The 25,081-nt window shown below is 46.2% G+C and overlaps 1 protein-coding gene across 11 annotated transcripts in view; it reads right to left on the bottom strand.

The window, feature by feature from the left end:
• The window catches only part of CELF4 (CUGBP Elav-like family member 4), a 797,596-nt gene that overhangs the window by 309,674 nt on the left and 462,841 nt on the right, over positions 1-25,081 (bottom strand). The window lies entirely within an intron of this gene.

Here is a 25,081-nt window from a genome sequence, read left to right as displayed (position 1 = left end):
TGTAGCGTGATGGAACGATTGATCTAGAGACTTTCAAACAGCTCCATTCTCAAGCAGTGTTACATAATCCTGTGCACGTTTATATGAAAGTAATTCTATTGCACTCAGTATAATCTCTAAGTGGGAATGGGTGAGTCTGCCAATTTTGGTTTCTCTCACTTTCTCCCTTTTCCAATCATAAGTTTGTTTCTCCACATTTCCACATTAAAAAAAAACATTTTCTTGATAATCCATCTGCATTTTAGTGCCATATTCTCCCAACATACATATTTTGCATGCAAATCTGCCTAATATACATTTGTTTTCCAAAGCAATATCCCTTAATATACTGCATTTTTTGAATGCCATTTTTGCTAATATGTGCATTTTAATGCACCCTATCTTTATCTATTTCATAGATAAGACCACCTTTTTATCTAAGGAGCTCAAGCTATTGTCCATTGTTCCGCCCTCCTCATTTAACCCCCTCAATAGCCCTGTGGGGTAGGTTAGGTTCAATGGCAGAGACTGGCGCAATGTCAAGAAGTGAGCTTCATGGCTCAGTGGGGATTTGAACCCTGGCATAAGTGGCAGCTTGCAAGGGAGATTTTTTTTTTTGGGGGGGCACATTGTGCACATGACATCAAGACATTGGAAGGAGCTGGGGCTGGAGCCGGGGGCAGCCACGTGACTTTAATGGCCAGTGGCTCCTCCTCTGCTTCCTCCTTTTATCTGCCATCTGGCAGGAAACTGCTTCAATCTTCCTTCTTCTCTGCAGCAGGAGAAGGAGTGCACCACTGGAGCTTTGCCATGTTCGGCTCCGCACTTCACCTCTGTGCTTTATGGACACCTGGGGAGGCTCACCCCCACCCCACCCCGAAAATATTGGGGGTCCCCAAAAGACTCAGCCCACAGGAGTTGGCATCCCTGAACCCTGGACTCCCAGGACCTAGTCCAACACTCTAACCACTGCACCACATTGTCTCTTAATCCTAGTGTGTACATGCACATTACTTTGCTCAAGAACTGCATTGCAAAATTCAGAGAGGGGCAAATTTCTAGGAATGGCTGTGTTTGGGCTCATGTACAGTCATACCTCATGTTATGTCCGCTTCATGTTACGTTATTTCAGGTTACGTCCTGCGGCGACCCAGAAGTACCGGAAAGGGTTACTTCTGGGTTTTGCCACTCGCTCATGCGCAGACACGCAAAATGGATGTCACGCTCATGCGCAGAAGTGACGAATCGCAACCCGTGTGTGTGCAGGTTGCGTTCTTTCCATGTTGCGAACGGGTCTCTGGAATGGATCCTGTTCACAACCAGAGGTACCACTGTATTGTTCCGGAACGTATAGATTAGGTAGACCTGCCTTGAAATGCGAACTGAACCAAATTCTGCCTCTACATCTCCACTTCTAAGTCAACATGCATAGGAAAGATCCACAATTCCAGCGAAAAGCAACTGTTCAGCGACCTTTGCGTGTGACTCATTTTGGGAGATGAGTCAAAGGCCATCATGGATTGGATTATGGAGACTCACTGGAGATGAGGCTACACTTGTTTTCCCAGTCATGCTCCCCAAACCTGCACGGATGTCAGCTTTAACACAACGATGTTATGTGCATGCTCACATGCACGTATGTCAGAACACGCACACCTCCCCCACACCTCTGGCCATCCCCTCCCCGAGTGCACAGCAAACACGACATCATTTTTCATGTCCAATTACAGCCGCGGCGGTGCCACCGTTAAAAGACAGTGCAGGTACTCCTGTCAGAAAGGGTTTGAGTTACAAGAAGCGATGAATTACAGCAAACCCTTTTTCAATTCTCTGCAGAAATGAAATGTCAGAGCTTGCCGCTCTAAATTTCTGAGCACCATCAGCTACAGGCCAGCAAAAGAATCAGACAAGGGACAGACACTTCACGGGATTCTGATTCTCTCCCCCCCCCCCACCTCTTAAGGCTTCCTCTCTCCCTCTCTCTCCCTCTCTCTCCATTCCTTCCTTCCCTTGTTCTTCTCCCTCTGGCTTTGAAATGAATTTAGAACAAGGAAAAAGAACACCTAGGAAAGGGGAATTGAAAAATCTAAGAGGCAGCAGATCTCTCTCTCTCTCTCTCTCTCTCTCTCTCTCTCTCTCTCTCCTGCCAATTCCTTCTTCTTTCAGGCGCTTAAATTTCTTCTTTCAGAAAACTTTTGGAAACAAGTCCTTTTGAAGTCCCCCATGTTATCTTCCACACCATGTTTTCTTTAATTCTTGCTAATAAATAAAAAGCATTTTTTAAAAAAAAAATATCAGAACCCACCCACCCAGTAATATAAAGGAAGCATTTTTTATTTTATATAACCCAACTCTAAATGTACAACTGGAAATGAGAGTAGAGAAGGGGCATAGGGTGGTATTTCCCTTTAAACACTTTTTAAAGCTCAGCAGTAAGAACCAAATGAAAGCAGCAATACAGCAGGAATTGTTGGCATCCGTCTGTCTCAAGAGACAAAGGAGTGTGTTCCCAGGGTTGAAGTCAAACGGTTGCATTTTCAGCACCAGTGACCTACCCAGGGCACAAGCCTGGGCAGTGTGGATGGAGGTCTTGGGCTGCCCAGAAGACAATACCCTCCTCTTGGCCACACTGATGGGGTACAAAAGAAAGCAGAGAAAGATGTTTGACACCAGCTGGGTTCAGGATTTGCCAGAAGCACCACCCAATTATTAAAAAAAAAAAAAAAAGTAATTTCGTTGTCCCCGAGAGGGGGCAATGACAATAAAGATATTATTATTATTATTATTATTATTATTATTATTATTATTATTATTATAATTGACTCAGATTTGTGTAGGGTTGACTCCTTAGCCTTTTCTCCTCCTGGAGATTTCCTGCAAAGTAGCAGAAATTTAGGGCCAGAGTTTTCCTTCTCCTCGAAGGGCTCCCTTCCCAGGTGGAACAGCCCCACCTGCCCCTCACTTCCCTCTACAGCAGGGGTCGGCAACATGAGGCCCATGGGCCCGATGCAGCCCACGAAGACCGTTTTACCAGCCCACGAGCCGCCCCTGAACTGAGCCACCCGCTCAGTGAGTCCCCTGTGTGCTGTGCTAAACCAGTGCAGCGCAGCGCGGGGACTCGCCGAGCAGGGCTGGAAATTGCATCTGCACATGGGCAGATACTGGAAATCGCGTCTGCGCATGTCCAGATGCCAAAAATTGCTTCTGCGCAGGTGCGATTTTCAGCGTCTAGGCATGCTCAGAAGCAATTTCCGGCGCCACGGACATGTGCAGATGTGATTTTCGGTGTCACGCTGCACCAGTCCAGCCCACGGACGATCTCCTTGGGAGTGATCTGGCCCATAACCCTGCCGAGCTCTGCTCTACAGCATATGCAGAAACCGCCTTCTTGACTGCCAGACCCACCATTGGTCTCATCCATGCAATCTGCTGGAACCTGTGCTTTCATGCAGGGGAAGTTCCCCAACCCACTGAGGGTCTGAGACCCGTCAGTGACTCTCACCTGGTTTAGCCGACCAATTAAAGCTGTTTCCTGGAGTGTGGCCACTGTTGCATGCTGACAGCTTCTAGGTGCCAGACCTGAGAGCTGAGTGCAGGGAGGGGACCAAAGGTGGACAGACTCCTCCAGAAGGAGCATGGGGTGTAAGAATACAGTAAACATAGTTGAAATAAATACATATCCTTCGGCTGTTAATCTAGGCCTGCATTGTCCTCCCTTCTTTTCTGATCTCTTCCCTGTGTTTATCAAGGACTTGGTTCATGCTGTAGTCACTTCCTTCTCGGAATACTGCAATGAGCTTTGTGTGGGGCTGCCCTAGAAGACAGTCCAGAGGTTGTAGTCAGTGCAGCATATGGCTGTCAGGCCTGTGAGTGGGGCAGGCCTGCTCATGATTCAACTACATTGTTGCACGCATGGGATAATGTGTGATTGTGCAACAGGACTTCCTTGCCTCCCCTGAACCCACTAAATCTGTTCTGGAGGACTGGGAGAAACCCCAGAAGAGGTTTTGGAGGTAACATGTAGGAAGGAGGAGGGGGAAGAAGAAGAAGAAGAAGAAGAAGAAGAAGAAGAAGAAGAAGAAGAAGAAGAAGAAGAGGAGGAGGAGGAGGAGGAGGAGTTGGAGTTTGGATTTGATATCCCACTTTATCACTACTCTAAGGAGTCTCAAAGCGGCTAACATTCTCCTTTCCCTTCCTCCCCCACAACAAACACTCTGTGAGGTGAGTGGGGCTGAGAGACTTCAAAGAAGTGTGACTAGCCCAAGGTCACCCAGCAGCTGCATGTGGAAGAGCGGAGACGCAAACCCAGTTCACCAGATTACGAGCCCACCGCTCTTAACACCACACTGGCCGCTCATGAAAGCGATGCATTTCCTGCCAGTTTGCTGCAGGGCCCAGTTCAAGGTGTTAGTACTAGGATACAAAGCCTTAAGTGGCTTGGGAACTAAGTACCTGAATGGATAGGACCTACGCCAATGCATTCAAATGACAAGAAATGAGATTCTGAACCAACATTTGGAAGAACTTTCCGCATGTAAAGTTGTTCGACAGTGGAACAGACTCCCTCAGAAGATCATAGAGCAGGCTTCCTCAATCTCGTCCCTCCAGATGTTTTGGGACTACAACTCCCATGATCCCTAGCTAGCAGGACCAGTGGTCAGGGATGGTGGGAATTGTAGTCTCAAAACATCTGGAGGGCAGAGGTTGAGAAAGCCTGTAGTAGAGTCTCTTTCATTTGAGGTTTTTAAATAGATCTTGGATTACCACCTCTCAGAGATGCTTTAGCTGCACTGCAGGGGGGTGGACTAGATGAGTCTCAGGGTCCCTTCCGACTCTACAGTTCTATGATTCTATTACTCCAGTGGTTCAAATTTGCAAAAGCAAAGTAGAAACAAAAAATGAGCCTCCTCCTCCTCCTCCTCCTCCTCATCTCCGTCTTAGGTACCAGGTAGGGGAAACTGTGCCAATCCCTTCCAAATGGAAGCAAATAACATTGGCAAAAAATTCAGCATTCTTTAATTGGCACCTAGCGGAGTGAAGCCCCCACAGATCCCCACCTCTGGTAAAACGCATACTAATGAGGTCTAATCCATAATAATGAGGTGGAGTTTGCTGCATCATTAGTATGCATTCACCCAGAATTCCCTAGACATTGTGCAGCTACTGAGTTAAGGGCGGGGGGAGAATAAAAACATGGACCAAAATAAGGGGGAGGGATCCCCCCCCTGTTTTATTAATGCGCTTTCACTAGGGGCTGCTGCTCTGGAAATAGATGGTGTGTCGGGGAAGAAACTTTAAGCTGTTCTCTCCGGTGGCAGCATCCAAGTCACAAGCTTGCCACAAGGCCTGATGTGTTCCTTCTCTATGCCATGCCAACCTTCGCTCGCAGCAATGCAGAGTCGCTGCACCCAGATAGCTGCTTTGGGTGAAGCAGGGCTGAGCCAAAATTTCTCAGAGGACTCTTCCTGCCCCCAGAAAATGTTGCATTGTGTGGCTTAAAGTCCTTGAGCTAGCTGAACTGTTCAGCTGGCTCCTGTTCACATATTTTTGCGTTCATTAAAAGCAAACAAACAAACTGCAGAATTCAGAAAAGGACTCAATCGTATTGATAGCTGTGCTCCAACCTGCCTATAGTGTCCTGGACTGGAGAATTAGGTTGCAGACAGAAACACTTTATCCTTTATCTTTATGTGTGTATTTAATCTTTGTGGATGTGGGTTTTTTTTTTGGGGGGGGGGTGTGTATTTCTTACTTCCTTGCAAAGAAAATAGTAGGGTGGCAAACTTTGCTACACAGTAGATCACATCACATGCCAGCTCCCTCTCCCCCTGTCTTGATTAAAGCCGTCATTTAGAAACAAGGAGGGGAAAAGTAGCTTATTCTCCACGTTCCATTAGGCTCATAATTTTCAATAAACAAGGAGTTGTTTCTCTGCCCGAGGTAGGTGTGTGGTGGTTATACTAATTGGGAATTAGCAGCGTTTTCTGCTCCAGAATGGAGCGGAAGGCGAGGACATGTCTTTGATCTCTGCACTGCATAAATTTCAGGCAGGGGGCTCTCAAAGTTTGTTCCGGTGGGATTCTCACACTACTAAGATGATACTTATTAAAATGGATACCCCACCTTTCTGTTTATAGGCTGAAGGCAGCTGACCAATTCAAAAGCACTGAAGAAATCACACTATATAGAGTGCTGAGGACTAGCCCCTTTTGTCTTGCTATGGGGCCACCGAGGGTATCAAGGGGACCCGGCCCTGATAATAATAATAATAATAATAATAATAATAATAATAATAATAATAATAATAATTTATTTATATCCTGCCCTCCCCAGCTGAAGCCGGGCTCAGAGCGGCTAACAACAATAAAAGTAACACAGTTTATATAAAATCCCAATCAATTAATTGAAATGCATTCTAAAATCAACTCATTCTAAAATCAATTCAGAATCAAATTAATGGCAACCACTGGGCTAGAGTTCTGTGGGGGTTACTGAAGGAGGGGGTCAGACTGTGCCTTGGCCAAAGACCTGGTGGAACAGCTCCGTCTTGCAGGCCCTGCGGAAAGATGTCAAGTCCCGCAGGGCCCTAGTCTCTTGTGACAGAGCGTTCCACCAGATCGCGGCCACAGCCGAAAAGGCCTTGGCTCTGGTTGAGGCCAGCCTAACCTCCCTGTGGCCCTGTGGGATGGCAAATCAAGGCACTCCTTCGCTCCTGCCTCTGCTTCTGCCAGGAGATGTCAGCATAGGAAGATGAGGCATCACACTGAGACAGATTATTGGTCCATCTTGCTCTGTATGGACTAACTACAGTGACCGACAGCAGATCTCCAGGGTTACAGACAGGAGGCGTTTCTCTAGCCCTCAGACTAGGAAGAAGCTGCTGGATCAGGCCAGTGTCCCATCTAAGCTAGCATCCTGTTCTCATAGTGGACAACCAGATACCTATGGGAAGTCCACAACCAGCACCTGAGCACAGGAGCCTTCTTCCCTCCTGGCATTCAGAAGCATGACTGCCTCAGACAGTGGAGGTTCTGGGGATTGGACCCGCCACATTGTGCATGCAAACCATGTTCTCTGCCACTGAGTTACCTTCTTATGTTCCATGCTGGAGCTTTTTTCCTGGAACAGCACCAAATCATGGCACCTCCTCCCTACCTCCAGGCTGATTTGGTACACCTAAGCATCCAATTATAACTTGATGTGTTTGGTGTATGTGAATCCAGAGTAAGCGATGATCACCCATGTGTCAACTGTATTTAACAGGATCACATATGTGTTAACTGCATTTAACATCCAACACAATCTAATCTTCCCTTGCCTGCTCCTCCAGATTTTCAGCTGTAAGTCACTGGGCCTGGGAAGTTGGGTACTCTGTTTTTACTTTGCAACAGTTGAGTCCTTGTTCTTTCACTTAGATTGCAGCATGCTCAGTGCAGGTGAGCACTAAACACATGCGGAGTGCAGAAAATATCACACTAGGATGTTGTGCAAAGCTGCAAACCTCCCAGCAGTTTTGTGTTGTTGCTTTTCCTTTTTCGGTGTGTGTGTGTGTATGTTCTGTGTTGTCAGTGTTTATTCCAGCAAACTGTGCTAAAAAGTCATCAGGCTATTTTGCATGCTGATCAGCTGCTGGGGTCCTCTGAGGTGCGCATTTGCATATAAAATAACTACTTGTTTGGTAATCAAAACAAAGCTCTCTCTCTCTCTCTCTCTCTCTCTCTCTCTCTCTCTATCTCTCTCTCTCTCTCCTTCAGCTTTGTCTGCACAATTTCAGGGCTGCCTATACTGAGATTTTGCCATGATGCTTAATGAGGTGGTAGAATTCTAGACTACGTCACTTTAGACTGGTAGCATTTCCCATGGTGGAAAGGTATTGTCAACCAGCTCTCCCAGTCTGCAAACCCCGAGTGCATGTTTGAGTTTAACCCAAACCCTTCTGAACACAGGAACATGGGAAGCTACCTTATACCAACTCAGGCTAAAGAACACAAGAAGAGCCTAAACAAAATTTTAAAAAATTCCTTCCAGTAGCACCTTAGAGACCAACTAAGTTTGTTATTGGTATGAGCTTTTGTGTGCATGCAAACTTCTTCAGATATCTTCAGATATGTACACTTCTTCAGGTATCTGAAGAGGTGTGCATGCACACGAAAGCTCATACCAATAACAAACTTAGTTGGTCTCTAAGGTGCTACTGGAAGGATTTTTAAAATTTTGTTTTGACTACAGCAGACCAACATGGCTACCTATCTGTAATGAGAAGAGCCTGCTGGATCAGGCCAATGGCCCACCTAGTCCAGCATCCTGTTCCCACAGTGGCCGACCAGATGCTTGTGGGAGATCTACAAGCAGAACCCAAGCACAAGAGCAGCCCTCTCCCCTCCTGTGGTTTCCAGCTCAAGGTGCTGTACATAGTTCTCCACCTCCCCATTTCATCCTCACAACAAGCCAGTGAGGTCGGTTAGCCTACAAGAAGGTGACTGGCTCATCAGTAGCCATAATAGTCCTCTCCTCCATACAACAGTAGGGACGCGGGTGGCACTGTGGTCTAAACTACATAGCCTGGGGCTTGCTGATCGGAATGTCGACAGTTCGAATCCCCATGACGGGGTGAGCTCCCGTTGCTCGGTCCCTGCTCCTGCCAACCTAGCAGTTCGAAAACACATCAAAGTGCAAGTAGAGAAATAGGTACCGCTCCAGCGGGACGGTAAACAGTGTTTCTGTGCCCTACTCTGGTTTTGCCAGAAGCGGCTTAGTCATGCTGGCCACATGACCCGGAAAAACTGTCTGTGGACAAACGCTGGCTCCCTCGGCCAGTAAAGCGAGATGAGCGCCGCAATCCCAGAGTCATTCACGACTGGACTTAACTGTCAGGGGTCCTTTACCTTTTACCATAAAGTACATTCTACAACAACAACACTACATACGTACTTTAAAATTGTGTTTGGACCATTTCATTATATCTGTTTCTCCCAAAAGCCAGAGGGAAGAGCTTTGTCTTAAAATGCTGTTGCAAACCCAGGAAGGAAAGGAGGGAATTCCATAGGCAAGGTGCCACCACTAACAAAGCCCTGCTTCTGTTCTCCGCATAGCAGAATGCCCACATCGTTTCTGGCCTGAGTGATTGTTCCCTCTGTGGTTGCTCTCGTCTTTCCTCATCACCCACATCCTTGTTTTTCCCTGCTCAGGCCTGCCATCAGCACCCAGCACCCTCAGAGCTTAGCAGGGCCCCCAGCACTGACACCTGCCCTCAGTTTCCTGAGCCAAATGGCTATGGGATGCACTTTTAAATCCCCCACAATGCACTGGAGTGATGCTACTTTGGACATGGTGGGCAATTTGAACAATAAAGCCATTAATATGGGGAGGGGCCCTCAAAATATTTTTGCAGAGATATTCCATAAAGAAGTTGGTAAAATGTGGGCTGGACAAGGGAACTGTTAGGTGGATTTGTAGCTGGTTGACTGACTGAACCCAAAACAGAACTCATGGTTTCCCATCATCCTGGGGAAAAGTGAAAAGTAGGAAGCTGCTGGGTTCTGTCCTGGGCCTGTTGTTGTTTGACATCTCTATAAATGTATGAAAGAATTGAGGGGATGCTCATCAAATCTGGAGATCACACCAAACTAGGAGGGGTAGCTAGTGCCTCAGAAGGCAGAATCGGGATTCAATATGACCTTAACAGACTGGAGAACTGGGCCACCGTGCAGAAGCTGAGCCTAGTCCTATCCCTGGCATCCTGCTGGCATTAAATATATACTTGCCGAACGGCTGGCTCTTTGCAGCTCAACTCTTTTTCATTCATGAAGTTTGCTTATCTTTGAATGCCAGGCTCCTGCGCCTGAGCCGCGTCTGAAACTTCAGGTCCCCCTCTGGGTTCATCCATATAGACAAGACAGGTGGGGTGGGGAGATGAATTGATCATGAGATGGATGCATTAGAATGTGATTCACATGATATATCGACAATACTCTCCTAGTGTGCAGATGGCCAGCAGCAATCATTCTCAGGGGTAGGCAGTGGAGCACTGAATGATTTGTAAAGGTCAGAGCCTTCAAGATATTTTTTTCATCTCTCACATAATCCTATTTTGGATCTTCTCATCTATTTGCGCCTGGCATCTGTGGAATGCATCTCTTCGTCCGAAGGAACATGCGAGGCGAGCAAGTGGGGGGGGGGGGAGAGGAAGAGACGAGGGAGGTTTTAAGGCAGGAGAAAAGGAAAAACTTTAGATCATGTCTGGGGTGGTATTTCGGCATTCTGTTATGAGTTTATCCAGATTCCTTTTCTCCTTGGCCCTGTTCCTTTATCTCATTCCTTCTCCTTTACTATTTGGTTCCACCGATCATCAGGGTTAACCCTTGCTAAAACAAGAGGCTTGTATCCAAGGAAGGGCTATGCAAGCATCACAACCTTGGGGGGGAATCCCTTTGAGGGGTCCAGTATGGAGGCAAAAACCTAATTCCCAATTGGTCAGACTTTACACAGTAATGCCTTACAGAACCAGTGTCCCAAAGAATCTGTGAAAGCTTTCAATTATGGCACAGCCTATACAGAAAATATACATTATTTTAGCTGTTTTCTCTCTCGCCACCCATCACCTGTGTCTCATCCATCTATGCTCCTTGAAAACATTTACTCAATCAACGTTTTTTGCTGTATGCACAGAGCCCTCCTTCCACCTTATATGGAGCTGTTCTTCACAGTCAGTGTTGTTGTTGTAGTTGTTGTTGTTTAGTCATTTAGTTGTGTCTGACTCTCCATGGCCCCATGGATTGAATAAATTGGGCTCCGTTGCTTGCAGAACCCCACCACCTTTCCTCCAAGGCAGTGTACGTAGTTCCTCACACCATTTAATCCACAGAGCAACCCTGTGGGGTAGGCAAATCTGAGAGGTGGCGACCTCCTTGAGGCTGCCCTGTGAGCTTTGTGACCAAGTGGGGATCTGATCCTGGCTCTTCAGAGCCATAGACTAGCAGGCTAACCACTACACCATGCTTGTTTCCAAATTGGCACCAATACACTGAGACGCCTCTAGTTTTACATCCTTCCTCTCCAGTTTCTGGATTTTTTACAGATCACTTTTACAGATTATTATTGTTGCTGTTGTTGCTGTTGTTGTTGTGTTTTTAGTCGTTTAGTCGTGTCAGACTCTTCATGACCCCATGGACCAGAGCACGCCAGGCACTCCTGTCTTCCACTGCCTCCCACAGTTTGGTCAAACTCATGCTGGTAGTTTCGAGAACACTGTCCCACCATCTCGTCCTCTGCCGTCCCCTTCTCCTTGTGCCCTCCATCTTTCCCAACATCGGGGTCTTTTCCTTCTCTTCTCATGAGGTGGCCAAAGTCTTGGAGCCTCAGCTTCAGGATCTGTCCTTCCAGTGAGCACTCAGGGCTGATTTCCTTCAGAATGGATAGGTTTGATCTTCTTGCAGGCCATGGGACTCTCAAGAGTCTCCTCTAGCACCATAATTCAAAAGCATCAATTCTTTGGCGATCAGCCTTCTTTATGGTCCAGCTCTTACTTCCATACATCACTACTGGGAAAACCATAGCTTAAACTATATGGACCTTTGTTGACAAGGTGATGTCTCTGCTTTTTAAGATGCTGTCTATGTTTGTCATTGCTTTTCTCCCAAGAAGCAGGCGTCTTTTACTTTTGTGTCTGCTGTTGCCATCTGCAGTGATCATGGAGCCCAAGAAAGTAAAATCTCTCACTGCCTCCATTTCTTCCCCTTCTATTTGCCAGGAGGTGATGGGACCAGTGGTCATGATCTTAGTTTTTTTGATGTTGAGCTTCAAACCATAGTTTGCGCTCTCCTCTTTCACCCTCATTAAAAGGTTCTTTACTTCTTCCTCACTTTCTGCCATCAAGGTTGTGTCATCTGCATATCTGAGGTTGTTGATATTTCTTCCAGCAATCTTAATTCTGGCTTGGGATTCACCCAGTCCAGCCTTTCACATGAAACTGGTTCTTACCAGTTCTGTGGCCAGGGCACACTCTTCCATAGAGATACTGGCTTCTCTAATAATCGGTTTTACAGAAGTTCTACCTCAACAACAAGGAATTATGCTTGCAGAACAGAACTTCTACCTGCTCCTCCACCTGCTCCCCTAAATCTGTTTTAAGTTCTCCCCCCAACTCTCTAGAGAAGATATGTTCAGGGAATAGGGTGTGCAGGCTGGAGGATGAAAGGGTTGAGGAGTTCCATTGCATGAGCATACATTCTTGCACTGATGTGATGGTTACTTAGTGTTGCACTGGATGCATGCCCACATGGTCCACATGTTTTATTTACATCCAATGAGTTTCTCTAGAGCAGGGATGCAGTATTGCTGGCCTGGAGCCCTGATGACGGCCACCAGGCCTCCCTGGTTGGCCCATTTTGACCAAGTTGCACCCATGAAATTGGTGTGCAGCAGGTAAAGACATGGCTCATGGGTTATCAGGCACTATTAGCCAGCTCACCGTGGATGGTCTAATTTATGGGTAGGCGATGGATGTGGCCCAATCGCCTTCTCAATCCGGCCCACGGACGGTCCAGGAATCAGCATGTTTTTACATGAGTAGAATGTGTGCTTTTATTTAAAATGCATCTCTGGGTTATTTGTGGGGCATAGGAATTCGTTCATTCCCTGCCCCCCGCCAAAAAAAATACTCCAGCCCACCACATGGTCTGAGGGATGGTGGACTGGTCCATGGCTGAAAAAGGTTGCTGACCCCTGGTCTAATTCCTCACTCCTGCTCTATAAGGTTGCCACAAACAGCTATTGCAGTGGTACCTTGGGTTACATACGCTTCAGGTTACAGACTCCGCTAACCAGAAATAGTACCTCGGGTTAAGAACTTTGCTTCAGGATGAGAACAGAAATCGTGCTCTGGCAGCGCAGCGGCAGTGGGAGGCCCCATTAGCTAAAGTGGTGCTTCAGGTTAAGAACACTCCGGCAGAAGGTGTGCTGCTGGCCAAAGCTTCTTCTTACTGTTATCACCTTCAGTGTGATCACCCATCATCCACCCTCCACTACAGAGAGGGAGGCTGTGAATGATCACGTGGCAAGGAGGGAGAGCTGCAACCATGGTTGCTCAACCTTCTGCCCAGTCTCATGAGAGAGGTGCTTGTTGCTGGCATCCATCTGTCTCAAGAGACAATGGTGTGTGCCTCTGGGGTGAAGTCAAACCATTGGAGAACCACAGTACCTGCTGCCTCTAGCCATCCCTGGCCAACAATTAGGCTGCAGCTTTTTGAACCAGCTGAGGTTTCTGAGCACTTTACAAAGGTATCTGGCAGTCCACAGTCTCCATACCCATTCTTGGGAAATGAATTAGGAACCACCCATCTGAAGGGTTCTTCCCTTAAACAAATCCTGCTTTCACATCCTCATGAACGCTGAGCTGATTTCCTTCCTTCCTTCCTTCCTTCCTTCCTTCCTTCCTTCCTTCCTTCCTTCCTTCCTTCCTTCCTTCCTTCCTTCCTTCTGCATCCTGATGTACCAATGCATTAAACAAGACATTCCATTAATTTCTTCATCATCATAACTTAAGCCCGGGACATACCCTTTAAATATTCATTCAGCTATGAAAACTGGGCATTAAAATTTTAATAATGTCAAACTCATTTGAACCGAGCTCCTGGGGGACTATTACAATACAATTAGAATAAATATGATGATTGATTTGGTGGAAAGGTTCACCTGTCCATGTCGGCTAATGGTCAGACTCCCCCGGCAGACCTGCCAAGTGTCGAGTTATTTACTTTCCTCTTCCGAGCTTGCCTGGGCTTCCTAGATCACTCTCCAGCTCCAACTACCCACCCGCTCGCGTGCCATTTTCCCGCCCGCCAATGCCCTCCAGCGATGCCAGGGTAGGCAAAAGCACCTCGATCGGAACTGGAAGTGACAACTCCCTGGCACATTATTCCCCCCCCCCTTTTGTGGCATTTAATTAAGCAGGGTGTGCTGATTAAAGACACTAAAAGTTCAGCCATAAACTTTCCGGCAGCATCAGACATTAACCTTTTTACAGCCTGTTTCCGAACTGGGGAGTCTCGATCATTCTATGAACATACTCCAGAAATAACTCTGCCGCTGACAGTGGGTGACTTTGAACCAGGGGAAGATCGGGGCGGGCGTGAGAAAGGGGGGCATCGCAGCTCCTTTTATGGCCTTCTCCATGGTTTTGGAAGCTGCCACTCAGACAGAATGCAACAGCTTGCTTCTGAATCATCGGCAACATCGGCCCTCTAATTGTTTCATCCCATACATGTCCATTCAAACTTTTCAGATGGTAGACTTTTTGCAAGTGCCTGTTCTGCACTTAAGGGACGCAGGTGGCGCTGTGGGTTAAACCACAGAGCCTAGGACTTGCCGATTAGAAGGTCGTGGTTTGAATTCCTGCAATGGGGTGAGCTCCCGTTGCTCGGTCCCTGCTCCTGCCCACCTAGCAGTTCGTAAGCATGTCAAAAGTGCAAGTAGATAAATAGGTACCACTCCAGCGGGAAGGTAAATGGCATTTCCGTGCGCTGCTCTGGTTCGCCAGAAGCGGCTTAGTCATGCTGGCCACATGATCCGGAAGCTGTACGCCGGCTCCCTCGGCCAATAAAGCGAGATGAGCGCAGCAACCCGAGTAAGTCACGACTGGACCTAATGGTCAGGGGTCTCTTTGCCTTTACCTATTCTGCACTTGCAAGGAGTGGATCCATCGGTGTGGCAGCACCTGAACTTTGGAACTCCCTGCCCATTTACATGACTCTTTGCTGTACAAGTTTTCAGTACCTGCTAAAAAAAAATGGTGTTGTTGTTTGTTTTTTTGGTGTAAGCAAGCCTACCCAAATGTGTACCTTTGACATGCATTTTAATGTGAAATTGTATTTTATCGCGTGCATTTTTAAAACTCCCGATTGGATTTTGAAAATGTTTAGGCTAGCTCGTTTTCTACATCTGATTTTTATCAGTAACTTTAATGTGTGGTATATATTTCATGTAAACCGCTTAGAGGTTCTGATGATTAAATGGCATATAAATCCCATTGCATAATTTTTATTTATTAAAAAATACTGGGCCCAGTTCAAACTGCAAGTGTTTATTGCAAAGCTTGAAATCCCTAGTTTGCAACTTGTTCTACCAGTAAGTAAGGTTGGAAACTTCGGTGTGCTCCAGACACGATACGGTTTTGTTGGATATCACCCTATAATTATAATTGTGTTATCATTTAGGGCATTTAATATATAAATACCCCCTTTTAAGGAAGTGCTGTCAACAGAATATATTGTTACATCAGATATGCATTATATTTGGAAATGCACGGTGATGATTTTTTAAAATGTAATAAATGCATGTTGTTGTTGCTTTTAAAAAATTAAAATCTCTGGCAGGTTTAAGGTCTTTCCACCTGTCATGACAATTGCCTAAATAAAGAGGAAAGAAAAAAATTCTTTCTCCCCATCCTAACCCACCACCCGTCCCTTGACTACTTTCCTTTTTAAATAAAATAAAATAAAATAGAAATTATTCCTCGCCATAGTCTGGATGAGGCTTTATTCACCAAGGCAACAAATAAAAGGAACACGGCAGCAGCATCTACACTGTGTTGCTAATGGTTACACTAATTTGATAGAGACAGATAAGTGTATGGTTTGGTTCTGGAACACTGCATTTCATGCTTTCAACTCCCACCCCCCCAGTTGCATCTTCCCTTTCTGTTCATTTTAAGTAATATACCATTAATAATAATACTTGGCCTTTATAACCTGTCTTTTTTTCAAGTATTTACTCATTAATTCCCGCATGTCCTAGGCTGAGATACATTTATCACCGTTTTGACAAACTGGGCGCCGGGAATTAAGGTGGACTGGAGAGAATCCTACAGCCCGTACTCCAAACACAGTATATTATTCCTCACCCCCCCCCCCCCGGAGCATGATGGGGGCACAGGCAGACTCGCAACTCGAGTCGGATGAAGCCATGGCATTGCTTCCGTTAACTGGTGCTTCACTGTGCATGTAGCCGCCATGTTGGCTGGAAGTAAAAGAAAGAGGACTCACCTGGGGCGAGTCAGCTACATGAGCAGGTGCCTCAAAACACAGGGGTCAGCAAGGGCTGGTCTATTGGAGCAAAGGGGCACTTGCCCCAAAAAATTCAGCTTGCCCCCAGCCAGCCGCCACCTCCCTGTCTTCTGCCTTACAACCAGCCCAGATGATGGCACTGGCTGCCAGCTGCCATTGTCTCAGTTTTGCCCCTGCAGAATTCAGCAGGGAGGAGGAGGAGAACGGGGATAGAATGAGCCTCAGTCTCTGCTTACCTTCACCCCAAGGAAAATGATCCTACGTTCCTGGAACCCCTGGATTCGGTCACTGCTCAGAGACTGGGGTGGCATGCAACAAGTCTCAGAGTAGGTCCATTGAAATCCATTGACTTATAAGTAATTAGTTTTTAATGGTTTAACCCTGACTATGACTAATTTTGGATCTCACCCTTGCTCCATAAATCGGGATGAAGGAAACTAGGTTTTTATGAAACGATGCATTACTAGTGAGATATATTAATCTCTGTTTGAGTTTAGAAAAACTGTTTTTCTGAGGCCATTGTGGGATGAATCTTCTGCATGAGAATCTAGAGAGAGTGCCAGGCACAATAGATGGTCCATTGGGAACCTTATGCAGACATATCTTCCAGTCATCTGTTTCGAGGCCTACAGCAACTACCAAAACAGCGGTTACCACTGGAAGTCGTGACTCTGGTCCAGGGTCCATGGCAGAAAAGGGGAACATGTGGTCCTCCAGATGTAGATGAACTTCAACTCCCATCAACACCAAACCAGCGTGGCAAATGTTCAGGAATGAAGGGAAGTACAGCAAAGCCTCAAGGGCCACAGGTTCCCCACCCCTGGATCACAAAAAAATGTCACAAATTGTAAGATAAAGGGACCCCTGACAATTAGGTTCAGTCGTGGCCGACTCTGGGGTTGCGGCACTCATCTCGCTTTATTGACCGAGGGAGCCAGCGTACAGCTTCCAGGTCATGTGGCCAGCATGCCTAAGCCGCTTCTGGCGAACCAGAGCAGCACACGGAAACACCGTTTACCTTCCCGCCAGAGCGGTACCTATTTATCTACTTGCACTTTGACGTGCTTTCGAACTGCTAGGTTGGCAGGAGCAGGGACTGAGCAACGGGAGCTCACCCCGTCACGGGGATTCAAACCGCCAACCTTCTGATCGGCAAGTCCTAGGCTCTGTGGTTTAACCCACAGCGCCACCCATGTCCCTTTTGTCACAAATTGTAGGGCTGTGGTATATGAGCACTGGCAGTATTGTATTTTATTGCAACAGTTGTGAGCCTGGCGCATCTTGAGTATAAAAAAGCCCTGCTGGATGAGACCAAAGGCCCATCTAGAGCTGCATCCTGCTCTCACAGTGGCCGAATGGAAAACGCACAAGCAGGAAATGAGTGCAACAGCGCTCTGCTCACTTGTGCTGCCCAGGAACTGGCATTCAGAGGCCTCTGATACTGGAAGGAAGCATAGAATCATAGAGTTGGAAGGGACCCCAAAGGTCATCTTCTCTAACCCCCTGCAGTAAAGGAATCAATGCTAAAGAATCCCTACCACGGCTAAAGAATTCCTGATGAAGTACACAACCAACACGACAAAGGTAAAGGTAAAGACATCTGGCTGAGTTTCCCCAGCCACTCTGGGCGGCTTCCAACAGAATATTAAAATACATTAGTCTATCCAACATTAAAAGCTTCCCTAAACAGGGCTGCCTTCAGATGTCTTCTAAAAGTCTGATAGTTGTTTTCCACTTTAACATCTGCTGGGAGGACGTTCCACAGGGCGGGTGCCACCACCGAGAAGGCCCTCTGCCTGGTTCCCTGTAACTTGGCTTCTCGCAATGAGGGAACCACCAGAAGGCCCCCGGCGCTGGACCTCAGTGTCTGGGCAGAATGATGGGGGTGGAGACGCTCCTTCAGGTATACTAGGCCAAGGCCATTTAGGGCTTTAAAGGTCAGCACCAACACTTTGAATTGTGCTCAGAAACGTAAGGGACACAACGTAAAGGACCCCTGGATGGTTAAGTCCAGTCAAAGGCGACTGTGGGGTTGCTGCACTTATCTTGCTTTCCGGTTGAGGGAGCCGGTGTTTGTCCACAGACAGTTTTCCAGGTCATGTGGCCAGCAGGACTAAATTGCTACTGGCACACGGAAAACCGTGACGAGTGCCAGAGCACATGGAAACACCGTTTATCTTCCCGTCCCAGTGGTACCTGTTTATCTACTTGCACTTATGAGCTTTTGAACTGCAAGTTTGGCAGAAGCTGGGACCGAGCAACGGGCACTCAACCCATCACATGGATTCGAACAACCAACCTTCCGATCAGCAAGCCCAAGAGGCTCGGTGTTTTAGACCACAGTGCCACCTGTGTCCCAACATCATGACTAGTAGCCATTCGTAGGCTTATCCTCAAAAAACTTGTCTCAGTCTCTTCTAAATCCATGCAAGTTGGGTGTCTGTCATTGCCTCCGTTGGCATGAGATCCCACACTTTAACAATGCGCTGTGTGACGAAGAAGGACTTCCATTTGTACTTCCCTTTTCATCCTGGCTGCACCAGACTGTGGAATGACTTTCCTTAATTGAGTTCATGGCTTCATTGGTTGGTAATAGAACAAACAAGGCTGTTTAAACAAGGAAGGCTATGATTAAACAGGGTGTGTTCAATGGGGGGTTGAATTTATGAGGCACTTCATAAATCCACGATGTCAAGATGCAGATGACAGCAGACACTTGGGTACGGGAAAGGAAATGGAGCTGTGGGCTGGCTGGTCCAATGCCTGGCCAAGTCCCACAGTCCAGATGTACCGGTGACATTGATCCACTCTGGCCCCTCAAATAGGCCTGCACCACATCTGGGTATGACTATGGAAACAATAGAGGTGGGACATGAAATTTAAGAAGAGCCTGCCACATCTGGCCAATGGCCCATCTCCTTCTGCATCCTGTTCCCACAGTGGCTGATCACATGCCTGGGAGAAACCCACAACGATTCAAGCACAATAGCAACTCTCCCCTCCTGTGGTTTCGAGTGACTGGTCCCCAGAATCATTACTGCCTCCTACCACAGAAACAGGAGAGACGCGGGTGGCACTGTGGGTTAAACCACAGAGCCTAGGACTTGCCGATCAGAAGGTCAGCAGTTCGAATCCCCGCGACGGGGTGAGCTCTCATTGCTCAGTCCCTGCTCCTGCCAACCTAGCAGTTTGAAAGCACGTCAAAAGTGCAAGTAGATAAATAGGTACCGCTCCGGCGGGGAGGTAATCAGTGTTTCCGTGTGCTGCTCTTGTTCGCCAGAAGCAGCTTAGTCAAGCTGGCCACGTGACCCGGAAGCTGTACGCCGGCTCCCTCGGTCAATAGAGCCAGATGAGTGCCGCAACCCCAGAGTCAGTCACGACTGGACCTTTACCTTTACCACAGAAACAGAGCATAGCCATTGTGACTAGTAGCCATTGATAGCTGTCTTCTCCTTGAATTTTTCAATTGCCAATGAGTTCCTGAACTTTCACAGAGTCCTTCTACCTGCAACGATGTGCTTATTCATTTCAGCTGAAGAGGCTGTCATTACATGTGGGCCCTTCTATGCATGGTTCATTAAATGAACTCTGGCTTTGAATGTTTATGCAGGAAAAGATACCCGCATTGTCCATGTTCCATCCGACAGGTATTGCGCCAATGTGCGGAACAGAATATGGGGGAATCTGCCCTACAGATGCACTCTCAGATCCATTATGGGCTGCTCAGAGAAAATGGAGTCAGGGAGAGATGGTTGGTTTTTGAACGAGAATAATGGGAATGGCCTCGTGTAATTGCGTATTCCGCACAGGAAAGTACAGAGGTATAAAGTTAATCACTAGTCAGGCCACCCCTATTTCTAGAAAAAGAACTTTAATACCATCTTTATCCAATGAAGTACCATTGTTATACCTGCATATTATGAAGGGTTTATTAAACCAGTGATAATCTATTCAAGATAAAGTGATCTGTATGGCCAACTGAGCACAGATCAGACAGAATGATGGGAGGTTATTGTTAAAATATGCAAATTCACATCCTATTGAAATGCAAACCCTCCAGATAAGATTTTTTTAAAAAATAAATCCAGTCTTTTTTCACGGCATGAAGGTAACCTAATGTTTATTGACTTCAAGACCATATAATGGAACGTAATATCTATTAGTCAGGTCCTTGGCTTCCTTTTGATTACAAGAGGTACATGTTCAGGCACCTACAAGGAGCGAAAAAAAGAATTAAAAAAAATACATAAAATATGGTCAGGCGTTGAGTTTCTACAAAAAGAATTAGCATTTTCATGCAAAGATCCACAGCTGTAATTCTTAAGTGATAAAATGGGAAATTTAGCTAGCCACCTGAAAGGTCTCTTTCACCCCATAATACATTTGGATCATAAATCTGCATTTGTTTCAGCTGAACCTGTTTCCAAGTCACCCTGGTTGAGATCACGGCTCCAGGTCAACCAAGTCAGAAGTAACAGCTCCAATAACCCATGAGAAGCTAGCCCATCAGAGAAGGAGCAAACATCCTTCACAAATGCACATATAATTGCTTGGTTCCTTCTCTGCATTGCACACACGGCAGCTGAGAATCAGCCTAGGCCTAACAATGGCAGAGAATATAAGGAAGTGAGAAGGCTCTTGCTGGACCTAGTTGAGCACACTGTACCCATAGTTGGAGGTGGTAATGCTTCTGGAAACCACAGGAGGAGAGAGGGCTCTTTCTGTTCTTGTGCTCAGGTCCTGTGGTTTCCCACAGACATTTGGGTGGCCCCTGTGAGAACAGTACGTTTCTGGTACGTTTCTGAGCACAATTCAAAGTGTTAGTGTTGACCTTTAAAGCCCTAAATGGCCTTGGTCCAGTATACCTGAAGGAGTGTCTCCACCCCCATCGTTCTGCCCGGACACTGAGGTCCAGCGCCGACGGCCTTCTGGCGGTTCCCTCACTGCAAGAAGCCAAGTTACAGGGAACCAGGCAGAGGGTCTTCTTGGTAGTGGCACCCGCCCTGTGGAACGCCCTCCCACCAGATGTCAAAGAAATAAACAACCACCAGACTTTTAGTAGACATCTGAAGGCAGCCCTGTTTAGGGAAGCTTTCAATGTTTAATAGGCTATTGTATTTTAATATTCTGTTGGAAGCTGCCCAGAGTGGCTGGGGAAACTCAGCCAGATGGGCAGGGTATAAATAATAAATTATTATTATTATTATTATTATTATTAAATGCCATGGTGCATCTGCAGCAGCACAACCAGACTGCTTCAACTGCCCCAGCTGCAACAAAACATGTCTCTCCTGTATTGGACTCTACAGCCACAGCAGGAGCTGTCACTCTCCAATGGTTGGACCTTATCTCTGAAGGTGCGCTCCATCATTGTCTTCCAAGACAGTTGGATGCCAACACCAGTTGACAACCGCCCAGTGATCCTCGGATGAAGGGTGGTATATGAATTTAATCAACAATCATATATAATACTGTATGAGACCATTCGTTCATCTAGCTCAGTGTTGTCCACATTGACTTTCAGAGCCAGGATTTCCAGCAATAATCTTTTCCAAACCCATCTGGAGTTGCCAGTGATTTAATTTGGAACCTTCTGCTTTGCTAGGCAGGTACTATGGCTCTTCCCCCATGGTGATCTAATGTATTGCCATGGCTTGACAAACTTTGGTCTACAATGTGCACAAACTCATTCCCATACCCACACTTAAACCAGCAGGAAGGACAATAGCTGTGTTTGTCCAATGGTGGGAGGTGATTAACAGCCTCAGACTTGTTTTCTAGATGCACCAAACGCTTATTACAACTGGAGGCTGGTAATGTTTCCTTCCGAGTTGTTCCAGTTTATTGCCTTTTTCCTGATAGGGATACTGGCCCTGTATTCCCCGCAGACTACATGTTCTGATTCAGAGAGAGCCTGTGTTATATAACTACTGCCCTGAAATGCTGCTGCTGTTGTTATTTTTTTAAAAAAGAAAGAAAGCAGAAAGCACTAACAACTCAATAACGGAGAAACACGGCAAAGTTCTGACATGAACGTTACTAAGAGCCCCTTCGTACGATGCAATTTTTATCCATGTCCCAACTACAGGAGGATACAAACCATCACAGTGAAAGGCAGATGCTTAAACTGGGCATGGTTGAATCTGTGAATTTCACTTGCTCTCAGTTGCTTATTTTTCCAGCCTGAAGATCGGCTTGCCACATTTCCTCCTGAGTTTCTGTTCTTTTTAAGTCTTCATGAAAAACTGTTGGCTTTTAGTGTGCATTTTCCCCAATAAACCAACTTTCCCCCCAATAAACCAACTTTTTGCCCAATACACCCCTTTTTTCGCTTGCCATTCTCACCAACATATGCAGGTTTATCCTCCATACTGCATAAAAGCTTTGGTTGGAGAACAGCAATGCAAAGTTTACAAAGTAGAACAGACTGGAACTATTACGTCCCTTGATCTGGACACTATACTTCTGTTGGTGCAATATAGAATTTTGGTTCATATTTTGTTTCTGGAAATGCAGATTAAGGAGTTTTGAGCAAGAATGCAAAACCAATCCAAATTTCTTCCCCTTCCCAGCAGGGATTGGGGGAGGGGGGGAAGAGCAATTCAATTCTGTTTTCATTCTAAACATGACTTTAAAGCTGATTTCCACTTTCCAAAGCAACACACAGACTAAAACTCAGCCATCCCTTGAAATCTGTACTTCTTAGAATTTTGCAATGTGTTTTGCAATGCACATGCTGAGGTATAGTGTGCATAAGAATGCATATATTAGCAATTTTTAACTCCCACTACATTAGGAAAATCACTTTGCAACTTTTTAACTGATTCCTTATAGACATAGACTTTAAGTGGATATTTGGAATGCATTTATACATAATATTGTAGGTTAGAGCTATATCGATATATGGATAATTATAATATACATTAGAGAAGTATATATGAAATTGTAATTGTTAACTTTCTAAATGATATCATATACCTTCACTTTTTATTTTTTATTGTGTTCAATTAAACTTTTTTTAAAAAATGTGCATATTGGGCAATATTGCAAACCAAAATGTGTTTATTAGAAGAAATTGGCGCTAAAATTCTGACAAATTTTCATGAGGACCTTTTAAAAAACACAACCATACTAATGTAGAAATGTGGAGAACCAATCTGGACAAAAATGAAAAATCAAGGGAAGCAAAAATTGACAGATTTTCCCACGCTTACATGCCGGTGGAGCTTGACAGGCACATATTCAGGGGTTCAAAATATCACCCAAAGATAGGGGCAAGCTTTTTGCACCCCTCCAAGTTCTTCTCTGGCTCAGATAAATAACATCTAAACAGGAGCAGAATTCCCCTCCCACCCTTGCTGGAACACAGAGCGCAAACGAGGTGATGCATAATGGCTGGAGACAAGCAGGGAAGAGAGAAATTCTAATAAAAAGATAACCAGCCCAGTTATGGCATCATTAGTGGGCTTTGACCCCATTGCCTCCAGCCCCAGGAATGAAGGCCTCGGCTAATGGAGTGAGCCAGGGAGAACGAGGAGAAAGGCTTCTCTGACTGATTGGAAAACCTTTTGAAAATGATTGTGGTTCATTTGCAGGATGGAGAGAGGGAAATCGTGGAGTTACTTGGGATGCCTTGGCAAGCGTAGTGAAATCACCCTTTATTTTTTGCAAACTCTCCATACCTAGTTGTGTCCTGGGCCCTCGACTTGCTGGGCCTGGTTTCTTGCTTTGTGTGCTACTAAAGCATGAGGCTCATTTTTATTTTATTGCATTTATATTTTATATTTATATTTCTCCAATGCAGCATGCATGGTAGTCCGCCCTCTCCTCATTCAATCCCCACGGCAACACTGTGAGGTGGCTTAGGCTGAGGCACCGTCACTGGCATAACCCAGTGAGTTTCATGGCCATGTAGGGACCTGAAGCTTGGTCTCTCAGGTCCTAGTCCGACTCTCTAACCACTGACAAGCTGGTAAAAGCCTGAGCTGGGAATGCCACCTACCAGCCAGCGCAGACAGTACTGAGGTAGATGATCCAGTGGCTCCCTAAGTGAGTGAGAAGGAATGATCCCCTCCCTTCAGCTGGACAAAAGAACACCCACTTTAGCTAAGGTGGATTCCCAACTATTGGCATATCTGTCCATTTTTTGGACTTCATTATTTTTGTTTGAAAGACATGCTCTGATGCCTGATGACATCACTGGAACCCCCTCCAGTATGTTTCCAAGCACAATTCAAAGTGTTGGTGCTGACCTTTAAAGCCCTAAACGGCCTCGGTCCAGTATACCTGAAGGAGCATCTCCACCGCCATCGTCCAGCCCAGACACTGAGGTCCAGTGCCGAAGGCTTTCTGGCGGTTCCCTCCCTGTGAGAAGTGAGGTTACAGGGAACCAGGCAGAGGGCCTTCTCGGTAGTGGTGCCTGCCCTGTGGAACACCCTCCCAGCAGATGTCAAGGCAATAAACAACTATTTTACATTTAAAAGACAACTGAAGTTGGCCGTGTTTAGGGAAGTTTTTAATGTCTGACGCTGTATTGTTTTTAATATTCGGTTGGAAGCCACCCAGATGGGCGGGGCATAAAGAAAAAAATATTATTATTATTATTATTATTATTATTACTATTATTACTCCCAGTGACACTGGGGGCCCCATGACATCACCAGGAGGTCCTCCCCTAGGTCTCAGGTTTGGGCCCTGGAATCTCAGGGTCTGGAGTGCTTCTGCACTCATAACCCTAGTCACTGTCTCTCTGTGTGTTTGTGTGTGTGTGTGTGTGTGTGTGTGTGTGTGAGAGAGAGAGAGAGAGAGAGAGAGAGAGAGAGAGAGAGAGATGGACTGTGACTGTGTTGTGGCAGTTGGGATGCTCTAGCCCTCCTCCTGCCTGCACAATCCTGATCAGAACATCCCTCTGGCTAAACTAACACCTTCCATTCTGGTGTGGCGGCCATACAAAGCAAAACAGAAACACTGCCCTGGGGTTTGGCCCTGTGACACCTTGGCATCAGCGTCCTCTGCACGAGATCTCAGAGTCCTGCTACCTC

This window comes from Podarcis muralis, chromosome 11 (assembly GCF_964188315.1).
Source record: "Podarcis muralis chromosome 11, rPodMur119.hap1.1, whole genome shotgun sequence".
NCBI classification, from domain to species: Eukaryota; Metazoa; Chordata; class Lepidosauria; order Squamata; family Lacertidae; genus Podarcis; species Podarcis muralis.
This window is presented reverse-complemented; position numbering and strand designations above follow the sequence as displayed.